Consider the following 26,912-nt stretch of genomic DNA (forward strand, 5'->3'; position numbering starts at 1 on the left):
TTTTTAGAAGACCTCCCCTTTGATGAGTCATTTGACCTTTCGCTATTTAGAACCCAATCTGAAAGTGCACTTGATGACATAGTTCTAGATCCAGAATTTACAGTAGAACTTGAAGTCCAAAGGGAAAACTTGTCAATTGACCAATATATTCTAAATTCCCCTCAGTCATCCCTCACTACTATTAAGATCCCTAAACATTTTGAAACAATTTCAAATCCCTTTAGTTCACCATTATTCCCTTCCATCTCTGAAGTTCATTCCTCACCTCCATTTATACCTTCACTTCCCCACCAACCGACGATTACACATCAATCACCCATTACTCCCAGTTCCCCATCACCCACTGTATCATCTTCGGGAACCCAAAATCCACTTCTTAGTCCTGCCCAACTTAGAGCCATGGAAAACATATACGCTCCTCTGTGTTGCCTGCTCCACAAGATGCCATGCCACAAGATTACTAGAACAAAATTTTCCAATTTGATGGCATAGGAACTTACACAGCACAACAACACACAAACAAAATGACAGTTTTCTTTGAATTACATGAAATTGATATTGGAGATGTCCAAATGAGACTGTTTGCTCAGACTCTAGCTGGTGATGTAAGAACATGGTTTAGATCTTTACCTGCTAACAACATAGACACTTTAGAAGTATTTTATCAACAATTTTTAAATAGATGGGAAAAGAAAAAGAATCCTTTGCAGATCCTTTCAGAATAGGAAAATATCAAGAGAGTACCAAATGAAATAGTCCAGGATTATTGTACTAGATTCAACAATATATACATACCAGTCAATCTCAAACCCCCACCTGGCTTAGCTCTGATAAAGTTTCCTCATGGGTTTGATACTAACATGGCCTTCCAACTTAGAGAGAAATCCTCCAACTTTAGAAGACATGCAGAGTGTAGTAGTTAGTGTAGAAGGTAATTTGATAGCAAAAAAAGCTAACATTAGGAATGAAAGAAGAGGAGCCTTAAAAGATGAAGCCTCATCCTTTGACCTTAAAATAGATTCCTTAGCCAAAGGAATGGAAAAACTAATGTATAGGATAGAGAATATTGAAAGTAAGCCTCACTGGGATAATCAACAAATGCCTCTAGTGAGAAATCCAAACTTTAGAAAGAATCAAAATCGAAACATTGGAAAAAATGGACCTGATCAAAATATTAGGCCTCATTTTCAAGAAAACTATCTTGAAACTTCCCATTCAGAAGACCCTGAACAAGACACACAAATTAACTTAATGGGATTAGATGAGGAGGAAACTGTCTTTTTGACTCAAGATGATCAAGAACTACACATGCTTCAACAATTGCAGACCCAATCAGGAGAATCATTCGATTACAAGCAAGGGTATGATTCTACTATATTTGAAGTGCACAAGCAATAAAACTTGAGGAGTAAAAGGAACACTGATACTCTTGACCAAAACAAGAAAGGAACACCAAATGAACCTAAGAAGATCAAAGCAGTTCCAACTACCAAAACTCTCCAAATCCTCTCTAGACCAAATCAGAATCCTTCTGGTCCCACCATTGTAGATATAACCAATGACCAACCCCCTGATAATCAACCATCCACTTCAATCGCCTCCAAGGAGATAGTGGGGGAAACTCCAAACATCACCTTAGAAAATCCAAAGACAGATACTTCAAATGTAGAAATAGAAGACTAACGTACTCCAAATCCTGCCATGAAAATTCCAAATCCTCAAACAGAGAAAGCCTCTTTGCCTTTCAATTTGGGAGCGGAAGTGGCTAAGAAAAAAATCTCAGTCCCCTTAATAGAGTTGATTAAAAATGAAACTTACAAATCTCAAATAAGCAAATCTTTAAACTTCATTGAAAATGAAGACTCTGTTAACTTATTTGATGATCAGCTTGAGCTTATATTCGACCCTGATGTTAATGGCAAACCATTAGAAGGAGGGATACCACCCTTTTATATTAGCCTTAACATTCATGATAAGATCTTACATAATGCAATGTTAGATTCCAGGGCTTCACACAATTTAATGCCTAAATCCATTATGGAAAAATTGAACTTAGAAATCACTAGACCTTACAAGGACCCGTTTTCATTTGATTCAAGTCAAGTAAAGTGCCTAGGGCTGATCAAAGACCTATGTGTTTCCTTAGTACAATATCCTACTAAGACAATTCTCATGGACATAGTTGTTGCTGATATACCACCCAAAAATGCCATGCTATTATCTAGATCATGGGGGGCTAAACTCCAAGGATATTTGCAACTTGACATTTCATATGCCACAATTTCAGTGTTTCGACATCCTAAAAAGCTATACAGAGAGACCCTAATGAAATATGTAGTGAGTAGTCAGGCTAGGCCTCAAAAATTTCCTATATATTCCATGCATTCTGACATCGATTCTTTTATTCTATACAATTCTGAACAAACACAAGAAACCACCTCAAACAACATTATTTCAGAACCAAAAGAAATTGCAGTTACAGTTCAAAATGAAATTGTCCAAACTCAAGAGCTTTTAGATAGAAAAGATGATCAAGATACCTTAATCAAAGAATATTTTTTCCCCCTTGACAGTAAGAATTATGAACATGAAATATTATGGAATCTTGAATTTGATGGATCAGTGAACAAGTTAGGAGTAGGAGCAGGAGTGTGGATTTACAATTTAGAGAATTATTACTCAGAGGGCCATGCCTACAGACTAAATTTCAAATGCACCAACAACATGGCTGAGTATGAAGCCTTTCTTTTAGGTCTCAAATTAGTTAAAAAGTTAGGAGCAATAAGAGTTTCTATTATGGGAGATTCTGAGTTGGTTATCAAACAAATTAATGCTGTATATATGACCAAAGACCCTAGATTAAGTTTTTACAGAGGAATAGTTGTAGAAATATTGAACACTTTTTTAGAAACTAAGCTTGCAGTCATTCCAAGGAAACATAATATGCAGGCTCATAGTTTAGCAATGTTTTCCAGTGCTTGTAAGTTACCATTTCAACCTAATCATCAGTACACTGCTGAGGTTAAGCACAAACTTGCTATCCCAGACAACTTGAAAAACTGGAAAGTATTTGCTAATGACCAACAAATCAATAATTTTTTAACTTTAGATGAAGAGAGTGTTAATAGTAATAGAGATATTGACATAACATTAGATCTTGATTTTTTAGATAAAATAGAAATTAAAAAATTATAAGATGAAGAGATAGATTCCATCCCACAAAGTTTACAAAATCAAATATTCAAAACCTAAAGCAAGTTGAAATTGAAGAGATAATTAACGAAGATTTTGAAATCATCAATCTCAAGGATAATTTTTTTGCCCAGAGGATTAACCCCTTTGGAAGACTTGTTTGATTCAAATGATGTCCCTAGAAAACCAAAGATGGAACCCTTAAAATCTGATATAGAGGAGTGAAACATAGGGATTGAGGAAAATCCAAAATTGATAAAACTTTCAAAGTCTTTACTTCCTGCTAAAAAAGTGAAATACATAGAACTGCTAAAGGAATTCCAAGATGTCTTTGCTTGGAGTTATGAGGACCTGAAGTCGTATGACACCAGCATAATACAACACACCATCCCCATAAAAGAAAATCAAAAACCTTTTATACAGAAGCTTAGAAGGATTAATCCTTTTCTATTACCTTGTGTTGAAAAGGAACTCAGAATAATGTATGAATTCAAGATAATAGCACCAATTAGGTTCTTTGATTGGGTTTCAAATTTGGTGCCCACAAGGAAAAAGATTGATGAGATTAGACTGTGTGTTGTTCTTAGGAATCTAAAAAAAGTTTCACTTAAGGACAATTACCCTCTCCCTAAAATGGATCACATATTACAAAGGGTAGTAGGGTCAACTAGGATCTCATTACTAGATTGGTTTTCTGGTTACAATCAGATTTTATTTCACCCAGATGACCAGGCAAAAACTACATTCACTACTCCTTGGGGCACATTCATGTATGTGAAAATGCCTTTTGGATTAAAGAATGCAGGGGCTAGTTTTCAAAGAGCTATGGACATAGCCTTTGCTAAGGAAATCCATGACTTCTTAGTAATATACTTTGATGATATCACTATATTCACAAAATCTGATAAACAACACTTAGATCATCTAAAGTAATTTGTAGCAGTGAGAATCCATCCACCTTCTTTTTCCCAACATAAATGGATTCTCACTGATACAAATTACTTTACCAAATGGATAGAAGTCATGCCATCCAGGCAAGCCAATGACAATGTTATTATAACCTTCCTTGATTTTAACATCCTATCTAGATTTGGGTGCCCAACCAAAATCATCACTGATAATGCAACAACCTTCAAATCTAAGAGAATGATTGATTTCTATAATAAGTACCATATAACATTGGGCTATTCCAAAGCTTATTACCCCCAAGGGAATGGACTAGCAGAGTCCTCAAATAAAAGTCTTGTAAATATCATCAAAAAACTGCTATAAGACAACAAGAGAAAATGGAACAAGAAGCTAGTGAATGCCTTATGGGCAGACAGGATAACCGCAAAGAAATACATTGGTACTAGTCCTTATCAATTGGTTTATGGAATGGAAGTTGTTTTCCCATATTCCTTGGGAACATTAGTGATGAAGTTGCTCTAGGAGTTGCAGGTTGAACCAAATGACATCCAAAGGAGAATCAACCAAACAATTCATTTGCAGCAGACCAGGGAAGAAGTGTACATCAGATCCCAAATTGTGCAGGAAAGGATCAAGAAGGATTTTGATAAAAGGGTTGAGGCAGAATATTTTTACCTAGGAGACAAAGTTTTGAAATGGGACTCAAGAAGAGAGGATAAAGGTAAACATGGGAAATTTGATTTCCTATAGAAAGACCCATATGTCATCTATGCATTTAGAGGTAATAATGCTTTCCTCTTGAGAGAAATGGATGGCACAGAAGCTGAAGGAGGACCAGTTAATGGTCGAATGCTTAAACACTATATTGAACCTAGTTACTGATTCCACTAATCATTTGTACATACTCTGTTTTTCAAAAGTTTAGAGTTGATTGGATAGTGAATCTTTAGAGTTGAAGCTCGAAGAGAAGGCCCTAAGCTTCAAAGGTTTTATTGTCATAAATAGTAATAATGCAAAAAAGTGAAAAGGAAAAAGTTGCAGAGTGACATCATAGCAATTCAAAAGGCCATTGATCTACAAGTTCTTGACAGTTCACCAGGAAATGTCATCCGCAAGTGGAGCCACTGTTAGGTTCCTATACCAATAGGAGTCATAATTTTTAAATGACTGAGATTAAACCTATAATATGTACATACCTTTGCCTTTCGCAAATGTTTTCCATATTCAAAAAAATAAAAAATATAAAGAGGGTATGTCCTAAAAGAAAAATCAAAGGACAAAAGGAATAAAAAGGTAAAAAAAATATGAAAAATATGAACCCCAAGAAAAAAGACCATGAAAGTGTGCTAGTCAAAATGCCACTACTATTTACTTTTTAGGCAGAATAAATCATTGTGTGCAGTTTGTAACCTATGCCTAGGGAAAATTTTAAGAACCACCCTAAATTTATATGTATAATAAATAGGCGAATCCCCATGATACATAGGAAAAATTGGAGGCGATTTTATCAATAATATAATATGTGTATATAATTTTTTTGGCGAATCTCTCATCGGATTATATTATCTTGTAAAGTCATGGTGAATCTATCACTGAATTATAAAATCTTGTAAGATCTTGGCAAATCTTTCACTGAATTATAAAAAGTGGAGTCTTGGTGAATGTTTTTTTAAAGTATGAAACCATGTATGATAATAGGAAAACATATTCATTAAATTGTAATATACTAACATACATGTTTGGAAAAAAGAAACATAATTTTCTCTTCCTACAAACAATGTTGCAAGTTGCAATGGCCATGTTTGTCAAGGTTCTCACCGTACACTCTTTCATATCCTTATATTAGTTTTGATAATATTCAACAAAAAAGTTATTGTAGGTGTTGATCTTGACCACCAGTTCTGTCAAGGTAGGAGAGATTAATCTTTTCTCTACCACTTTTGTCAAGCGACCACTTTTTTCAAGCTATCAAATTTCTTTCTTATTCCATAGAGTCCAACTATGAGGAAAAAAAAAAATATATATTTTGTACCACTTTTGTCAAGCTATCAAATTTATTTCTTATTCCATAGACTCCAACTGCGAGATAAAAAAAAACACATTTTGTTTACCCCAACACGCCAACAAGTAGCAAGCCCCAACTAACTATATAATATAAGAAAGTAGTAGGTATCCCAAAGGCTTGAAGGGGATCTAATGGAAAGGAGTGACCATTGTCAGAAGCCTTCCAATCAATATATTAATATATACATATAGATTTATTATTATTTTAGTTGGAAATCTTCAATTAAATAATAAAATTTAATTACGTCTCTCCCAATCTAAGTTGCTTATTAGCATAATTCACTACTTTCATACGTCTTTCATTTTTTAACAACGTTGTAATATGTGGATTAATTTCATTTTTGGTGCACAATCTCTGCCTTTTAGGACAATATGGTGCACTGGCCCAACCCCTACAGATCATTATGACAAATTAAGAAAAACAGAGAAGATGAAAGGTTGTACAAACTTGAACATTTTTCAAGCACTGGCCCAACCCCTACAGATCATTACGACAAATTAAGAATAACAGAGAAGATGAAAGGTTGTACAAACCAACATATTTTTCAAACAACTAATCCAACATCAGTACCTTAACTTTTCCATGAAGATATCATATTGAGAACATTTGAAAAATGGTGGGAAATCTGGGCACTGACTATATCTCTTCTGCGAGGGTGATACGGAAAGAGTGATAATATTTCACTGTTTTGATTTTTTTTTTTGTTAAATCAGAAAAACCAATATTAATGGAGATATTGGTATTTTTTACTAAATTTTGTGAAGTGACTAAATGTAGCTTTAACCATTCACCTTAAGATGTTTTTTATAATATAATTTCCTAAGCCTATTTAATATCTTCATTATCATAAAAACCAACCTATATCCATCATAACTCCACTTCTACCACTCCTGGAGGGATGAAATATATTTATCCCTCTCAGAACTTGGTAGACTCGGAATTAAGATGGATCTAAGTTGATAAAATTTCCCCTTTAAATAGTCTATGCTCACATGAATACCATGATATTACCATGGGGTTATCATAAACTTGGAGATTAAAAACTACTATTAGTAATTTATAAAAATTAATAAAATTAATAATTTATTTTTATTTTAACCAAATTAAAATGTTTAAGTGACATTAAATGACAAGATCCATTTTTACCCTTGATCTTCCAAGCTCGAGGATCAATTATTTTTTCACTCTATGCTAGTTTGCATATCACGATATTTGATCCCTCCCGGGGCTTAGTAGATCCAGAGTAAAGGTGGATCTATGCTGGTTTAATTCCCCCCTTTAAATAACCTACATTCCACATGAATACCATGGGTCAATACCATGTGCCATCTTTTTTATTTTTTTATTAATACTAATATTAGGGTTAATAATGAGTTAATAATGTTTTTTTGCATGGTATTAATAATAATTTGGCCCATGGTATTTGGCCCATAGGCTTCACCTAAATATAACACATTTTTTGAGTGTTCTTAAATATAATGTGACTTCTGGAGTAAATATAAAAAAATGTTATATTTATTTACCATACCTCTCCTTTATTTATATTTTTATTAATTTATCATACCTCTTTTATAAATATGGTATTTGTCCCATAGGATGACTTAAATAAAACCTCTTTTTTAAGCCTCCTTAAATAGAAAGAGGGTTATGGACTAAATATAAAAAGATGTTTTATTTATTTACCATACTCCACTTTATTTATATTTTTATTTATTTACACGTAAATATAAGGTGACTTATGGAGTAAATATAAAAAATTGTTTTCCATTATTCTTTATATGATTATGACTAAAAGATGCAAACTTGGAATATGGCAAGAACATTATTCAATCTTTCAATAAACATGAAAATAAGATACTTGAATTTTTGAATAAAATGAATTATTCTTTTGTAACAATTTGTTCCAAAAAATAAGGTCATTTTCTCGAAATTAACCCCAATACCATGAAATAGGGGAAATGAAAGAAAAAAACCTTTTTTACAACGAATGTGGAGGGTGAAATAACTATCATAAATACCTATTCTTGAAAATTAGGGCCAATGGAAGGTTGTAACTCCTAATTCCAAGGGCTAAATTTACTTTTTTTACTCTCTCCCTTAAAATAAGGTGGGCTAACGTCCATACCTAACTTTTTTATAAAATAAATTTGAGGTGATTTGTAACAATGTACTGTGATACAAAATATTCGCCCAATAAAAATATAAAACCCCTTAATTTCGCCGCCCCTAAAATTTTCCGTGCCTATGTGTTATAGACATATTTGGGCACTGCAACCCCAATCACATATGTCCATAAAACCAAGGGCTTCTAAACCCCTAAAAGTTCTGTTTCAAAACCTAAAGGATCAAGGTCAACTGATTACATCATTTCCCAGAAGTTCTCCCTAAAAAACTGCTCAGAACTGGTCAAAACTGGACCATACAAATTGCTCCATGCTGAGGGTGAGATGCATCTCACCTGTTACACACAGAGGGTGTAATGCATACTGAAAAGCCCTTCTGTAGGGTGTGATGAGCGAGAGCAGACAAATGGTAGAGGCAGTTTGCTAAGTGGAAACGCAGACAATCTTAAATTGCTCATTTGACTCTTGCCTCTCTGAATTCACCCAGAGATGAGTAAGAGATCATGAAATCTCCAAGTGGAACCAAGAAATATCAGAGAAATGACACTAATCAAAATCCCAGAAGCTAACTCACCCCCTGCAAATATCTATATATGGATCCCTCATCCTAGAGATCTAGAGGCTGGAATTTTGTATTTTGTAAGGAAGTGCTGTTGGTTTCTCTGTGAAACATTGTATTGTTGGGTGATATAGTATTTTCATGAGGTGAAGAGGACTTTCATGCTGGGAGGATGGCACTGGATCAGATAGCTGGGTTGTAATCCTCTCTTCTACTACTTCTATCAATAAAGCTATTTGAGTTTTCCTCCATATACTTGTATATCTCTGAATTTTGTATTTGTTTATGCATTTGTATGGTTAATGTACATCTGATCCTATATTGTTTATGGTTATAGATCTCTATGCTTTGATGGTATTTTGGTACTTTGGCTCTACAAGTGTTCTTTGAAGCGGGGCAAGTGAGATAGGAGTGGCAAAAGCTCTATCAAGGGAGGGAGGAAACAAGCAAGGAGCCAAGCGAAAGATTGAGGTTGGTACTCTCTTCTTCTCTCTCATCTATCTCTCATAAAGGAAAACACAAGTAACTTTGAATTGTTTGTTTTTAAGATAGCTACCCATCTTAGTGGGACTAGCAACTCTGAATAGACACTAGTTTTCCTAGAAAAAAATGGCGACTCTGCTGGGGAGTGAATAGTTTGTTTGTTTGTCCTTGTTGTTTGCTTTATAAACTACAGAAGAAGCCTGAATTTAAGCCGGCTAGCCTTCGAACTGCTTTTGATATGCAACTGAAAAGTAGATCAACGCTGCTTCAGTCAATCTCCGGGTTGGTTTATGAACTGAACATCTGACTTGAAAACATCCTAAGAGCCCTAGTGGTAGCCCAATAACCTCATTAGATCAGCCCCTGTACTTTGTGTTTACTGCCTATCATTAGCTCAGCCTAAACCCCTGAACTTAGTTGCAAATTGTGAGTAAAAACCGAGCTCAGTCTCATCCTTGGACCATCGCACTATCTCTCATTAGTAGTCTGGATGCATCGCACCTCCCGTGTGTTGTAGGTGAGGTGCATCCTTGTTTCCCTTAAGGACAGGTGCAATGATTGAGTGAGACTGTTTCTGCCTCCATATTTTGGTTTTTTCTTCATTGTTTTCAGCTCTATTCAGTAGTTTTGCTGTCTATGATCAGTATATCACTGTTGAAACCTTCTTCCTTTACATTTTTCAACCTCCATTGATAAGGAACTGTGAATTTTTTTTATGTATTTTTCATCATTTACAGTCCTCCTTTGCAAATAGTAGCTTAATCGAACTGTTGTCTTTTGATTTGAAAGTGTCGCAACTGCCATTTTCAGTCAAGAAAAAGAGTCTCGTAAAGTCTTCCTCTTTTAGATAGTCGATTTTACTTTTTCCATTATTTGATTTGAATTGTCAATTCTTTGGAGTGTCGAAAGCAGTTTTCCATTTGAAATTGGAAGTGTCATCTTAGTCTTCCTTTCATTTTTGAAAAGTAATTGCTAAAGTGTCGCTTTGAAGAAAAGTAGTTCAGATTTGTACTTAGTTTTCTTTTTGTCATTCTCACATTAAGGAAATGGAAAAACAATTACATGCATGTGCATTTTCATTTAGATTGCATGCAGAAATCGATTTAGGAAAAGTGCATTTAGTGTGTGCTCTCTGCTCTATGTTGAAAGAATTTTACTCTTCTTTCCTTAGTAGCTAGGATTTTCATTGCTAAAAGAAAATAAACGACTGTTTATCATCTTAGATTGCATATTTAGGAATTGTATATTTACATCACACGGTGAACCTTGAAAGGAAAACTTTTTAAGAAAGATCAATTGTAAAATAAACCTCAGTGAACATAAAAATGCTTTGGAACCTAATGCACAACATCTAGAAGTCTAGGCTAGAGATGTATTCCGGCGTCGTAAAGCCTGGTGACTATCGTTTTCATTGTAGGTTGGTTGATTCCTCCTCTTTGATACGAAAAGTGCCAGTACGGACTTGTGCTCCCACGTACTGTCGAGTATATATTGGGAGACCACAATAGGCTATATCCTTTATCCTTAGAAAGCCGTGTCTTCCGCCCTATCGATCGCAATGCACTGGACACAACATTCAGAAAGATTGACTGCCGTACGTAAAAGTATATTGTTGTTTTGTGATTCTTTTGGTAATCCCTCTGTCTAGACTTCCAGAGTAGTCACTTTCGTTCCTTTTCAGACTTCTTAAAAGAAAAGTTCCATCTGAGCACTTGTCACTTTAGGCTCATTAAAAATTGAAGGTGACTAGAGTCATCTTTAGATTTTTCTCAACTCTTAAAAATTGAAAAATCAAGTTGTGTCAAAGCATCATAAAATTTATTTTAATCGGAATAACATCACTATTCCCTCATCGGTCTTAGGTTGAGAAAATGGAGTCCACCAATGAATGATTTCCCCTTGGGGGGAATCCTAGTCCTTTCTCTTCTTGGGGAGATATTGGTGCCCCTTACGTGGCTACATTGTCCCTTCCAAGATTGACAATTGGCCTGCCGTTATGGTGTTTCTCGACCTCTGTCATTCAAAACACCATAATTCATGAGCAATCAAATCAGCAACCAGATGATACTGGAGTTTTCCCACCACCTTCTACTTCGTTTGTTTCTCCCTCTCCTTCTTCCTCTTCGCTTGGTGAAGCTAGTAACACTAAAAACCAAGTTATTGAGAAGAAGAAGAAAGGGAAGGAGAAGAAGAAGAAGAAGCCAACGACGAAAGGGGGAAACCGTACATCATCTGGCGAAAATCCACACACTGCACCATCCAAACCTAAATCCCCATGTGTCATTTGCAAAGGGGACCACTATCATCAAGATTGTCCTTGCATCCCACAGATCTTAAGGGACTGGTCTCCCCATTTGCACAATCCGGTGTCTTCAACCTCTGTCGATCATGTTGAGAGTACACCATCAACTAGTGAAAACGAAGTCAATGGACAGAAAGGAAGATCTAAATTTCCTTGTAGGTTGTGTGAAGGCGATCATGCCCTCCACTGTTGTCCTTTCCTGGACGAAGCTAAAAGAGTCTTGGATAACCATCTTTCTTCACCGCAGCGACTTCCTCCTAGATACAAGAAACTCTTGCCGAGTCCATCGCTAGTTGAAAATCTGACTGACACACCTCTGTTGTTGGTCGAAACGCCTATCATTGAAGATAAACCCTCTGAGTCCACACCGGACCAAAGTCAACAGGTCGAGATGGTAGTCAACCCAGTCTTGCCTTTAGAAGGTTCTCCTTCAGATGATACAATCTCCAAAGAGAATGAGAACGACACCGTTCAAATTCTTTTTGTTAACATAGAATCCGATGAACATGGGGGAAATCTACCCGTTCCTTTACCACAGGAAGGAAGTTCCTCAGTTCAAGAGATTCATCCGATCATTTATTCAGTCCCTCCTCCAAGTAATCTAGTTGTTTCCTTTGATTGGAATCTACTAGCAAGACCCCGCCTACCATCTAATGTGCCATTCTGGATCATAGTACAAGCTTACAAAATGATCATGGCTAGCACTATCATAGATGAAGGGGCTTCCGTGAGTATCCTTTCCTCAACTGCTTGGAAAGCGCTTGGTTCGCTATCGCTTCTGCCTGAGATTCGAAATCTCTTAGGCTTCAATAAAGGAACCAGTCGACCGTTAGGGATCCTTCCAAATTTTCCTATAACTTTGAGAAGGAAAATTGTTCATCTAAATGTGATGGTAGTCCAAGGCCCTCTAGATTACAATCTACTCCTTGGGCGTGACTACATTTATAGCATGGGAGCTATTGTTTCCTCACTCTTTCGAGTGATGTGTTTCCTGTATGAAGGCAGAATGATCCAGCTCATTGACCAGCTTTCATTCCCCAGTTCAAACACGGCTACTAGTCAAATGCCATCCCTAACTGGTCTTTTTGCACAAGGAATGTCTCATCAACCTCCAGTCTGTCCACCTAATGATCGCGAGTGATTCGGTGAATGTGACAAAACCTAGGGGGCACGCGCCCTGGCCTGCTACAGCAGGAAAACCCTAGGTAAAAGATAGGTTTCCTCATAGGATATATGACAAGTCTGACACACCCGTCCATTTATGAAAATGGGATCAGTCTGGAATAGGATTCCCTCTTCGAAGGTTATGTGATTGGAAGCTCACACCATTCACCTTTTTCTATTTCGATGGACAAAGCCAACAGAGTGTTTTGTTTGCTACGTGGATAGAACAATCTTGCTAATGCAAGGACTTCCATATGGTAACCTGGAAAATCTACTTTTCTTTATACCTGGGGGCATGCAAACCTTTTTTACGCAAGTGAAAAGTGACTTGCGTAACTCTAATCTTGTAGTTTTTACTAACTTCAACTGCTTAAGTTAGGTGATTGGTCTGGTCAACTATTCACCTTTGCAAGGGTGACGACACTGGCAAAGTAAAGGAGATGTTTCTACAAAACTATCCTACCTAACCTCAGTAGTTCATTAACCCTTAGGACAGTAGTTGGTCATTCCTAGCTTGCATGCAAAAGGATCGGAGTAAAGTTTCACATGGGGCAAGCCCCCTAAAAAATGAACATACCAATGAGAGACATTCTTATTATATGACTGGCACGAGTAGGTTTATGCGAAGTTCAAGCTAGTTAAAAAATAAACCTAGCAATGAGCATATGTTCCCCCAGAGTTCAAGCTCATTAAAAAATGAACCCACCTTCAGTAAATAACCTTTGTGATTGCATTGCTATCAGCTTTTGAGGCTTGTTCATGTTCTTACCATCACCTCCACTTTTTAGCCGACCATATGCCTCCACTTGATTGTTTACCCTTTTGAGGAATAGCTGCGATGAGTGATTCTGTTAGCCACCTTCTTTACACTACCATGATTCAAAAGTTTCAAACTTACCTGGAACCAGCTGCTACCCGAAAATATCACTCGTTCCTAAAAAACGAGTCTCTTTTAAGCTCTTTTTAGACTCATAAAATATAAAAAGATTGTCGAGCAATTGGCCTCTCCAGCTCGTTAAAGTGATTGGAAGTGCCATCCCTCCTCTATATTTTAATATTTTTGGACCTGAGGGATCATTACACAAAAATATCGAATGCTTGTCTTTTTCGGCTCGCTAAAGTGATCGGAAAAGTCATCCCTTTCGTATTATTTTATACTTTTTTAGGCTTAAGGGATTATACTGCAAAAAAGGACTACTAGAGTTTCCATTCCATCTCTTTTTAGACTCTCTAAAACTGAAAAGGATCGAGTTATCTTTGTCATTAAACTCGTTAAAACAATAGCGACAAACTTGTCCATAAGGACAAGAGCGAGTTTCATTGTCGCTAGGCTCGCTAAAACATAGCAACATGTTTGCCTGAAGGGAAAATTATAGAACAAGCATATGTTATCCTCCTCAAGCTTGACAAAAATAAAGAGGTACTGGTCAGCAATGGTTGGGGAAAAATTGGGAAGAAAACTTGAAGAACTTCATTGGTAGCAGATTGCTCTTAAACATGACACTTTCACTCCATTAACATGATTGAGTCAGGTTGGGTTATTTCGTTCACCGGTCATATCACCATTGGTCCTTCGTACCATCCATTTTTAGGGTTAACGCTACCAATCCATTTCAATGTCGCCGATATGTTCAAGAGAAGTCGCTCAGAGAATTCACCAACCCAGTTAACACCTCATCTGCTGCAATAGCTTCACGCTCCTTTTTTCATGACCGCCACCCTGAACCTTGTATCATCAGATCATTTTCACCGCCACAAAATCATTTGCTCGGTTTTGTGTCGTAGATGTGGGATTCATTAAGGCCCTCCTACAATGGGTCACTTCTTGTCGACATCAGCTCATTATCCAAGAAGTTGACCTAGGAACAACCCTTTCAGTACTTTGAAGCTTGCATGCCTCAATGGCATGTTTCTCACTTCCGGCGACAAGTTTACATCAATGGCCTTCGACCAAAATATTTTGTGTGGTGTTTGACATCGAATCATGTATTCACACCATGTGAATTGTACTGTAGTACCTTGAGGGTCATTATCATTATCGATGATTCCTCTCGCGCTTGTTAACAACTTTCATCATTGGCTGGTAATTAAGAGATGTCTTTCCATGTTTGACATCAGAACATCTTTTCACATGGATCGACTTGTACTTTGGGTGAAGATTGAACGAGTTTTAAGACCCTGGATCTAGTTTCATCCATCCGGGCTGTGATATATTAAGGAAAATAAAGACATCAAATGTACTCCATAGCTGCACAGATAATCATCCAAGCTAAAGGATGGTGGCTCTATCGGAATCATCAGTCTGCCACACAGACGATTGTCTGTCCTATGTACTTGAAAATGACTTTATAAAGTTGAGCATAGGAATGCCCGCCTCAGCTAGATCATGAAAATATTATGAAGATAATATATTGTATTGTATCTTATTACAGGTCACCTTCCAGTTCGAAAAACCTTAGATCCTCATGATAAAGCATTTCACCCGACATCAGAAGATTTACGACCTCATGCTTTAGGGGGCAATTGTTATAGACATATTTGGGCACTGCAACCCCAATCACATATGTCCATAAACCAAGGGCTTCTAAACCCCTAAAAGTGTTGTTTCAAACCCTAAAGGATCAAGGTCAATTGATTACATCATTTTCCAAAAGTTCTCCCTGAAAAATTGTTCAGAACTGGTCAAAACTAGACCATACAGATTGCTCCATGCTGAGGGTGTGATGCATCTCACCTGTTACACATAGAGGGTGTGATGCATACTGAAAAGAAATTCAATAGGGTGTGATGAGCAAGAGCAGACAAATGGCAAAGGTAGTTTGCTAAGTGGAAACCCAGAGAATCTTCTACAAACTGCTCATTTGACACTTGCGTCTCTAAATTCGCCTAAGGATGAGTAAGAGATCATGAAATCTCCAAGTGGAACCAAGAACTATCAGAGAAATGACACTAATAAAAATCCCAGAAGCTGACTCACCCGCTGCAAATATCTATATATGGATCCCTCATCCTAGAGATCAAGAGGCTGGAATTTTGTATTTTGTAAGGAAGTGTTGTTGGTTTCTCTGTTAAACATTGTATTTTGGGTGATCTAGTCTTTTCATGAGGTGAAGAGGGCTTTCATGCTGGGAGGATGGCACTGGATCAGATAGCGGGGTTGTAATCCTCTCTTCTACTACTTCTATCAATAAAGCTATTTGAGTTTTCCTCCATATACTTGTATATCTCTGAATCTTATATTTGTGTATGCATTTGTATGGTTAATGTACATCTGATCCTATATTGTTTATGGTTATAGATCTCTATGCTTTGATGGTATTTTTCTGCTTTGACTCTACAGGTGTTCTTTGAAGCGGGACAAGTGAGAAAGGAGTGGCGAAATCTCTATCAAGGGAGGGAGGAAACAAGCAAGGAGCCAAGAAAAAGACTGAGGTTGGTACTCTCTGCTTCTCTCTCATCTATCTCTCATAAAGGAAAACAAAAGTAACTTTGAATTGTTTGTTTCTAAGATAGCTACCCATCTTAGTGGGACTAGCAGCTCTGAATAGACACTAGTTTTCCCAAAAACACTATGCCACAATCCATGATGGTTAAAATGTTTAAACTTGGCTATTTCATGTTTATAGATAGAGAATAAAAATATGACCAAACAGTTTAATCTTGGAAGATAAGTAGATTAGGTAGAGTAAATATTAAAAGGAGCTCAGTTGTTTAATTTGAGCCCTTGGATGTAATAAGGTTAGATTTAGCTAGATTACCATTGTAAAGAAAAGAAAAATGTTTGATAAGGTTTTGCTAGCTCAAATGAACCCTAATAAAGAGAAGTAAAAATGGTAGTATGAGTAGATGGGTAAGTAGAAGAAATGTTGCAAAATTGTGATGATTGTTAGAAAAAAGCATATTTATCACCCTCATCATGAAAGTTCTAAGTATGAATGAGAAATTGGACTAGTATAAAACTCACAAAGTCAAATTAACTAGTTTTCCCTTCACTCATTTCACCCTTTACTTAACTAATTTCCACAATAAGGTTGAAGCACCCAAAATCTTAAGTCAAAGGGGCTCAAAGCATTTCTCTGACTTCTGGAGGGACGGACCCTCGGCCCAATGACTTATAGATCTTAAGTACTAAAATACCCTCATGAACATTCTCCCCCTTCAATTCATTCATTTTCGCCTAATAAATCCCTTTTCCTAAGGTTAAAACACCACTTTCCTATGGAAAATCAATCACCCCCATGGATACCCCTTTTTTTGAAAAACCCACAAAAATACACTTAGCCTAAGTTATAATGTTATATGTAAAAAAAAATGGATTACAAAAACGCATTATGATTAGCGCAATCCATCTCTCGCAATTTTCATATTAACTTTTAACATTATTTATATGTTAATTCCCAAAAAATAAACCATTTCCCATATATATATTTTACTAAACCCCTTTAATATTAATATCCCTACCCCAAAGTTTGAAATATAAGTTTTATATTACCCAAGCCCGACAAATGACATAACTAATCGATCTACGATTAAATAAAGTCAAACATTAACTAATCAAATCTCGTCCGATACTTTAATCCCCGCCTTAACCCCTCATTAAGCTAAAACCACCATGATTAAATCCCCGTCGGGCCCCTCCATTACCCTCCATCCAACTCCCGTGCCCGATCACCACAAGATCTCCACACTCCCCATCCGACGGCCCACGTTGATTTTGGAAGGGCCTGAAGTCCGAATGATACCCACCCGAAATGGGCTGTTTTCCGCCGGGCCCCTGAGGCGACGTGGCAGTCGATGAGTGGAATCATTCATCCATCCCCCAATACTGCCAAGCACCCAAAGGTTGTGTGAAGTAAACCGCTTACCACCAGTCTGCTACCCACCAAATCTATCACTATTCATCTCGCTACGTGACAAACGGTCATTGTACACATGTACCTACCAAATTGAATTTTTGCGCATAAATACAAAAGAGCCCCAAATCATTGTTTTTATGATTTTAACTGTAATTTGCCATGCACGCGCCTGTGAATATTGAAAGTCGTCAACCCATGATCAACTGCACTCTGAAGATGCCAAAAGCTCCCAGATTTCCTTCCAGCATGATTGAAGCCTTTTCAACTATTCAGACTTGCCAGTTACCCGGTTCACACCCCGTTTTCATCAATTCTAGGTATTTAAGACAGAATCCATTGAAAGCCCTGTTAAATTTATGAACTAGTCTCTAAAGTTTTCTTAATTGAAATTAAAGGGAACTTTAACAAGAGAAAACCCACCTGGAATTGAACCCCCATTACCTCAAAAACTGAAAATTTACTTTCCCCCATTCTTAAATGCACAAGAACTAAGAATGTCTGCCCCCATTGCCATGGATTGCAGGCCAATTACTACTCCTCACCTGGACCTGGACCACCTTCCTCTTGCTGATAAAGATTTCCAAATCAAGGACACCTCTGTCCTTGAATCCCCTATCGAACTGTACTGCTGATACAGAGACCAATACCTAAACCAAGCTTGATAAAATAGGTCTGTGGGAATCTAATTTGCCCAAGTATCAATTCCTTGAGGTGCACATTTTCCCTAAAATCGTTCATTATTACCATGCAAACTACATTCCTAATCAAATGGTAGTGATGTACCCTGACCAAACCATACTTTTCACCATCACTGCCGAGTCAATCAATGAAATGCTGCAACTACAACCAGGGTAGAAATTAACCCCTATTTTAATTAGAGACCTACTAGACAAATTTCCCAAGCTTACCACTACCAAGATTGCTGAAATACTTCAGACCTTCATCAGGGAGGAAAAGCACGCCCCAACAAAACCTCCTCCATATGTAGCTACCATATTTTCCCCATTTGGTCAGGATATACTAGCAATGATCTCTCATGTTTTAGGTTATACAACCAGTGAATACATCGATGAAATCATCTTAGCCTTCATGTCCATTTTCACTCTAGGACAGCCCCCTGCTATAATATATGACAATGCCAAATACATAGTTGATAGGATGCATGAACAATTTATGAGAATGAGTAATGAAAAAGTGTTTAAGTATTCTTCATCTTTGTACCATCTTTTCTTATATTACCAAGCTGATAAGTTCCCTTTCACTCTCTGAAAGCTTGACACTAAAGGTCATCCTAGGTCAGTAATTTTTGGACTCCTTTGATACATAAGTATGATTCCCCATATCCATACACATATTTCATTGATATTTTTGTACATCCAGTAGTGATCATGCTGCTAGGAAGTCCTCTTCCAAGAATTAGTTTAGATATCAGGAGGATCCTTCAGTTGTCAAAGCAACACAAAGTGGGAGATTGGTACTTGTACCAAAATCACACAAAAATTAGGATCTATGGCTGTGAATTGGCCCCATTTAAACTTCCCAGATACCTCCCAATGAGGTTATTTGCTCTGGAGTACTACAAGTAAATAATCAACTCAGATGAAGTGCATTTTGTTAATGCAAAAAAGAAGGCCTAACTCAGAATCAAAGATCAACTAGGCCCCTTTGTATGTAATAACAGAGAAGCTAGGAAAGAAGCATAAGAAATCCGCCTGAGACTTAAACTTAAACAAAGCCTCATGTGGAGATATGACCCCTATGAATTCATCTGCAACAGGAGACAAAAAAACAAGATGGATCCATACATTCACCACTGAATCCCTGAGATAGAGAAATATGAAAACCAATTGGAATGGGTGGAGAATACTTTAGTAGATAGGGATAGCACTCAAGTAGCAGTTGAAAATGCTCTAATTGATTTAGAGAGAAGGCTTATTGAGGGTTCTTTCCTGCAGGCACCATGAGAATCTCAAGCAAAAATAGAATCTTAGGCACAAACTGAATCATAGGCGCAGGGAGAATAACAAGTACAAAATGAATCTCATATAGAAGAAGAGTCCCAGGTGCAATAAGAGTCTGAACAACTAGACCTATCAAAGGAACTAGGTCAAACAGGTATACAAAAGCCCACTATGAGTACTCCCCCTAACTTGCAAACTCCTCTAAATGAGGAGAAAAGCCTAAAAAGGAATAGGGAAGATGCCACTACATTAGGTAGAGAAACCATACAAACATATGCAAAAATCAGCCTAGTCAAAAGGCAGAGATTAAATCCTATGTTAGAACAGGAATTCACAGAAGAAACTGTTGGGGCCACTAGCACAGAAAAAGAAAGAAGCAGGCCTACCACTCCTTCTGGGGGCATACTAGAACCTTCCACATCACATACTCAGATGTTGGAAAGGCAACAGAGTGTTGAAGTGTCCTCCTTTAGGATGCCAACTGACAAATATCAAGACATTAGAGAAAGGTACAAGGATATAAAGGCCAGGAATGAAAGGCTTAAATCTGTTAAACACACATGGGCAACAATAGAATATGAAAGATAAAACATGAGAGTACAATTTTTATTAACAAGAGATATACATTTATAGTACATTATGTGACCGTTGGGTTCCACATCCCAAGGTCTCTTAAACTCCTTTTGTCTATTCGGCTTCCACACTAACCCATTGAGGATTAGGTGTCCAACATTCCCCCCATTAATCTGAAGGGTTATGTATGAGTCCAAGAAGAGAGCTGTAATAAAAAATGTGCAAAAATGCATGGCAGCACAAGGCTGAATGTGCTCTCTAAAATGTTGGTATAAAGGGCGGTGGTTTAAGGATTACCACCAACACTGGAATGCTTAGTGCAGTTCACGGAACTCTTCCAAAATTGGCAAGAAGCTGAAGTCTTCTGCTAGAGGAAGTTCTCCTATTGTTTTGAAGAGGGAAACTATCAACCAATAAAGGGAGGTCTCACCCCACATAAAAGGGAGAACTTCAACATGAAAAGGGAAGTCTCACCTTGTGATGGTTTAAGGATGACCAACAACTCTAGAATGCTTAATGCAATTCCTAGAACTCTTCCAAATCTGGCAAGTAGCTGGTGTCTTCTGCTAGAGGAAGTGTCCTCAATTTTGTTCCTGGAATTCTTCCGAAACTGGCAAGAAGCTGAAGTCTTCTGCTAGAGGAAGTGTCCCAGATTACCAACTGAAGGCATGTTCACAGGCATCTTTGTCTCTGGCTACAACTTTGAAACTGGTGTGGCAGGTTGTGGCTCAGGTTCGCTTGATGTGACTTTGAAGCTTGTAGATGACCATCATTTCCCCCCCTGTCAGATACAAGGTGAGATCATGGAGAAAACTCAACTGCAAGATTGGTCAATACTCTGGAATAGGTTCTGACATGAGATTAGAATATCTTCTTGGCTGTTGATGCCCATTGCCAAGAAGCGATCCATCCAAGATGAATCTTTGTTCTTGTAGGACGTTTATTTCTGAAGCATCTGTGTGAAGAATGGGTGGTTTTATGACAATGCTTACATGGATGAACATCAAAACAATGATCTTCCAAATGGCCAACTCGGTCACAATGTTGGCATTTCACAATCTGTTGTTGTTGTTGTTGTTGCTGTGGAAGAGGGGCAGAGTCTGGAACAGCTAGAGGTGAACTGTCATGAGGAGCAGGTGAACTGTCATGAATGAATCCAGCACTTTGAAACTGGATGGGCTTGGCGTAGTCTGGAATATGAAAGGACAAGTCCTTGTCATATCCAAGACCAGTTCTATGCTTGTTGTGGACAAGTTGTTCCCAAGGTTTGATGATGGGCTTGGGAAGTGCAGACTGAGTTTCTGCATCTGCATGTACAATTGCTGCTTTATTTGGTACTAACTCTGAACCAATTGTAACATTATTGACTTGCTTCTGATGGGTTGCAGTCTCAATGTTCTGAACAGAAACATATTCAAAATGACTCCTCTGTTTTAATTCTTCTTGCTGTAGCTGAGATTCAAGCTGCAAAAAATCGATCTTTTCCTGTGCATTTTGTAGACAGACTCGAATGTCTGTGAGATAAACTTTGCTGACTTTTAATGTATCATGAGTAGTAGACAATATCAGAGTTTTGAGGAACTTTAATACTTCATTGATTCTGGTCATTTTCTCCAATGTCAAACTTACACTTTAAGCCAACTATGAACCAATGTCACTACAATGTATTCTCAAAGTTTGTTCTCTCAGAAAACTACAACAATCAAATGAGATTATTCCTTGAGGAATGAATCAAAATCTAGATTTTAACTCTACTTATTCTCCAAATCCACACACAACTATGGTTGGTTGCATTCATATACAAGGAAAGTATATTGTGCATTCCCAAACAATGAAACTAAAACGCTACAACAAATAAAATACTTGTTTTTCCACATAGAAATATATATCAGCAAGGATGCAAGCTTTACACAGATATCTATTCAAGAAATACAATGTATTTTATCAATTTTACACCCAAGGTTCAAGGAGGAACTTCCATCACAACACTGGTAGAGGGCATCCTAGGTACTTTTTCATCTGGCAAGAGTACTATTTGGCATGATACAACACCTCATAAAATTGGAGCAAGCCCTCGGGTCACAAGTTAACACAGTTACAACAACAAATTCCAACAAACCTCTGAATGTTTTATCAACACCAGCATTGGACGAAGTAAACTTGTCCTTTTTCCCTCTAGTATACCACTGTAAAATACCACTGGGTAAAATACCTATATTTAATTAATTCGAATCAGCACCAGCATACCATTATTTGGAGAGAGACAGATTCTGAACTTTATTTGAGCAAATTGCAGGGGATACAATTTGGGGTAGAACACCAGAGAGGAGCTGCCATGCAAGATATGATCCCTATTTAATTAGTCCTTTGTTGAATATCTGATCTTGGAAGCATTCTGCAAACATATCATATGCCATCACATGGAACACATAAGGATGTTTATAGAAAAACCCACAACAAGCTTTGACACCAACGATGATTGGGCGATCTCCTTTGGAATTAATACAGTAAGCTGCACTCAAAATAATTTGATCTCCTGGAATTAAAGGGTTGGAGCTTATTAGGAGTCAATGTTGGCATTTTGGCACCGGTGTGGTGCTATGGTACAGGTGTTGTCCTTGATGGCAACTCACTTTGGTGAAAGATCTCAGTTCAGGCGCTCATAATGAAGGTAATCTTGTATACGCAGGTTCACCTTGCCGAAGACGCGTATACACGCGGGTTATACGTTCAAAAGTCGCGTATGCGTATACACGCACTTTTATGCACAGAAAAGCGCATACATGGTGGGAAACTTATTTTTGGTCCATGGTTGTTAGTCCTTGGAATTTGAACCTATGGTTTTGGACCACGGTATCTCGTCAGAAGTGTTGACCCCAGGTTTTAGGCCCTTGGTATTGGTTTATTATGGTTTTGGACCATGGTATTGTGGAAGGGCTAAAACTATAAAAGAGGAAGGAGATCATGTGGCAGAGGATCATTTTTTTTGATTTATTGAATATTTGATACAGTGCTAGATCTGGAATACTGGTGATTGGGTTATGGTGCAGATCTAGATCTGAATGAAGGAGGAACCTGAGCGCGAGAAGGATAAGGACTATTGATGGATCAAAATCTCAAGGTTTGAACTTTGGTATCTCTGTATGATTTTGATCTATTATATGTGGCGTAGTCTTGATCTATAAATCTCGGTTAACTAATGTCTGAATGTTTAAAAGAATAAATTATCCTTTATAGATCTGTATGCAGGTTCAGTGAAGTGTAGGTCCGTATACAGGCTTTTTATGTGAATGAAAGAAGAGTATACGTAGGTTGGTTGTGGTACAGAAGCGTATACACACAGATTGATGAATAGTGAAGTAGCATACATATCTTGATTTGTGTTCTAGATGCTTATGTTTTATTGCTGCAGTGTTCTGGGTTCAGAATTGGTGTTTGATTACAGTTACTGTGTTCTGGGTACAGCTGACAGAGAAGTATTTATCTGATTCAGTTTTGATTGGTGAAAAGGGTTTGGTTGATGCAGAAATACTTGATGTTTGATTGATATTACTTGTGGATCCAGTCTGAAAATTAATGAAATGAGGTCCCTGAAAGCAGAGAGAAGGTTTCAGCCTTCTGCAGGTAGGAGCCTGCGTACTAGTATCTCAAGCTAGTACAAGAACTAAGGGGGTTGGAGCTCCCTTCCAGGAAAGCTGGAGAACGAGAGAGTTGTAGCTCTTTGCAGGTTGCAGCCTGCGTACTGGTAAAGACTGCACCAGTGCAAAACATTGTAAAGAGAAGTTTCTAATTAAAAAGGAAAGATAGAGAAGAATTGCGACAGGGGGTTTTCACCCACATTGGGTTTCCTCCTTATATCTTGTGTTCATGTGTGTGACTGTCTTCTGCTCTGTTTCACTGGTTCTAGTACTGTTTATTTGCTTCTAATTCACAGATTAATAACTGACATCTAAAAGATAAATGAAATTATAAGTCTGTTTTATATATGCGGTTTTCCTTATCTGAAGTTGCGTATATATGCGGTTTTTATTAACTGAAGTAGCATATATTATATGAAAGTGAAAAATGAAATATTTGTTTTGATAATATTGATTCACCCCCCCTCTCAGTATTATTTCCAACAATTGGTATCAGAGCAGGTCCTTCTGAAGAAGCTTGATCGCTTGAAGGAAGATCTTTCATCATGAGCAACTATGAGAGGGAAGCATCAATCAGGCCACCGGTTTTTGATGGGACAAACTTCGTATATTGGAAGGTAACAGTTACTGCCTATCTTCAATCTCTGGGTACAGAAGTCTGGGACATCATAGAAACAGGGTATACTTTTCCATCAGCTACCCCTACAGATCCAGGTGAGAAAAAGCAATATGAAACAAATGCAAAGGCGGTCAATACTCTTCTAGGATTTCTATCTCAATCAGAATTCGTGAAAGTTATGCAGCTAAAATCAGCAATAGAAATATGGGACAAGATTGTCCTAAGCTATGAAGGAGATGATCAGGTAAAACGAGAAAAACTTCAATCTCTCAAGATTCAGTTTGAAAATCTCAAGATGTATAATGATGAAAATGTGGCTAACTATTTTCTCCATGTAGATGAGATTGTTAATTGTATGAAAAACTTGGGAGAAGAAATAAAAGAGGTTGTTGTGGTTGAAAAAGTTCTAAGATCTTTGTCACCTAGGTTTGAATCTAAAGTCTCTGCTATAGAAGAAAAGGAGAATCTACAAAGTCTTAAAATGTCACAACTGCACGAAATTCTTACTACTTATGAAATGAGGAAAGGAGGTCCATCAGACAGGAGAGAAGCTGCCTTCAAGGTTTCAGGCAAAGGAGAATACTATGAATCAGGACACGTGTAATAAGAAGAAGAAGAATAAAATTTTGTCAAAAATCTTCAAAGGGGTGCCGGACAATTCCGAGGTAAGTTACCTTTCAAGTGCTTTGCTTGTGGAAGAATAGGTCACTATCCTGCCAAATGTCCTCATAAGGATAAGATTGACAAGGGAAAGGAACCTGTTAGATGGAACAAGAAACAGAATGCAAATAAGAAAAGCTATTACACTCATGAAGATAGTGATGGTCTTTCAAATAGTGATGAAGATGAACGAGGTAATGAATATAAAATTTTAATGGCTTTTGAAGATGATGACTACATGGATGCTATATATGTAGAAGGTTTTTGTGAAGAGATGACTAATCTCAAAATCTGCTTAGAAGAGAAAAATGCAATTATTGATTCTCTACAATGTCAACTGGCTGAAAGAGAAAAATATCTTGAAAAATTGGAATGTGAAATTTTTTGTCTTAGAAAGGAGATTGAGAAAACAAAAGCTATTAATCTTAAATTTGTTAAAGGGTCTGAAACTCTGGATGAGATTATCAATGTGCAGCGTTCTCCACTAATCAAGACAGGTCTGGGATATAATGGAGAAACATCTCAAGCTTCTACCTCCAAAAATAATCTTGATGCAGCAAGGAGGAGAGAGCAAAGGCCTAATAGAAATCATCAGGTAAATCAGGGACAGTTTACCTCAAGAACGAATAAAGACTATCAAGAAAATCAGGGACAAGCTACCTTAAGGACAAACAAAAGCTACAATCAGCCACAGGTAAAATCTTCCCAATTTGCCTTAAGAATGGATGTCAGTAGAAACTACAATCGGTTGGATGATAGATTTGATAATCGCAGGAGTTTCTTCAATGGCCAATGTTTCTCTTGCCATAATTTTGGTCACAAAGTAGCTCAATGTGTTGCTTATAAGACAATCATGACTAGAGAAGCTCAAAAACAAAGGAATATGACTGGAATCACGAAAAGGACTTATAACAACTTTTCGGCCCTTGAAAATGAAGTTGAATGTTCTATTTGTAATAACTTTGGTCATGAAGATTCTGAATGCAGGAGCATGTTTTGGAAGACAACTCAGAAGGAACATACCTCAAGCGCCAGAACATGGAGAATGAAGGAACCACAACCAGAAAGATGTGGGATAGCTTTCTATGTAGAAGGACAAGAAAATCTATGGTATATCGATAGCGGATGTTCAAAGCATATGATATGGGATAAAGAAAAACTTGAATCATATACTGCATTAGAAAAGGGAAAGAAGGTGTCTTTTGGAAACGATACCCCTGCAGCCATAAAAGGAAAAGGCACTGCTCAGTTGAAAAAACAGGTCAAAGCTAGAAATGTTTTGTATGTAGATGGCTTGAAGCATAATCTACTAAGTGTTAGTCAGATGTGCGATCAAGGAACTGAGGTAATATTTCGATCAAATGGATGTAGTGTTCGTGATCTTGATACAGGAAAAATAGTGATCAAAGGCAGAAGAACTCCAAATAATCTATACATATTTGAAGAAGGACAACAACAATGCTATTTGAGCAAGGATGATGAACACTGGTTATGGCACCGAAGGTTGGGGCATCTAAGCTTTTCACAAATAAGGAAAGCATGCAAATACCAGGCAGTTCGTGGTCTTCCAGATATCAAAATACTAGACAAAACCATATGCAAATCATGTCAGTTTGGTAAGCAAACTAGAACTAACTTTCCTGAGAAGGAAGGATCAACTAGCAGGCCTCTTGAGCTAGTCCATATAGATGTATGTGGTCCATTTAGGACAAGGTCACCTCGAGGAGAAGAATACTTGCTATTATTCATTGACAACTTCTCCAGGTTTGTTTGGTTAGGACTTATGAAGCACAAAGATGAAGCATTCG

Source organism: Pinus tabuliformis, chromosome 2_1 (genome assembly GCF_031772625.1).
Source record: "Pinus tabuliformis cultivar Carrire ecotype Pingquan chromosome 2_1, CPIR1, whole genome shotgun sequence".
In the NCBI taxonomy this organism is placed as follows: domain Eukaryota; kingdom Viridiplantae; phylum Streptophyta; class Pinopsida; order Pinales; family Pinaceae; genus Pinus; species Pinus tabuliformis.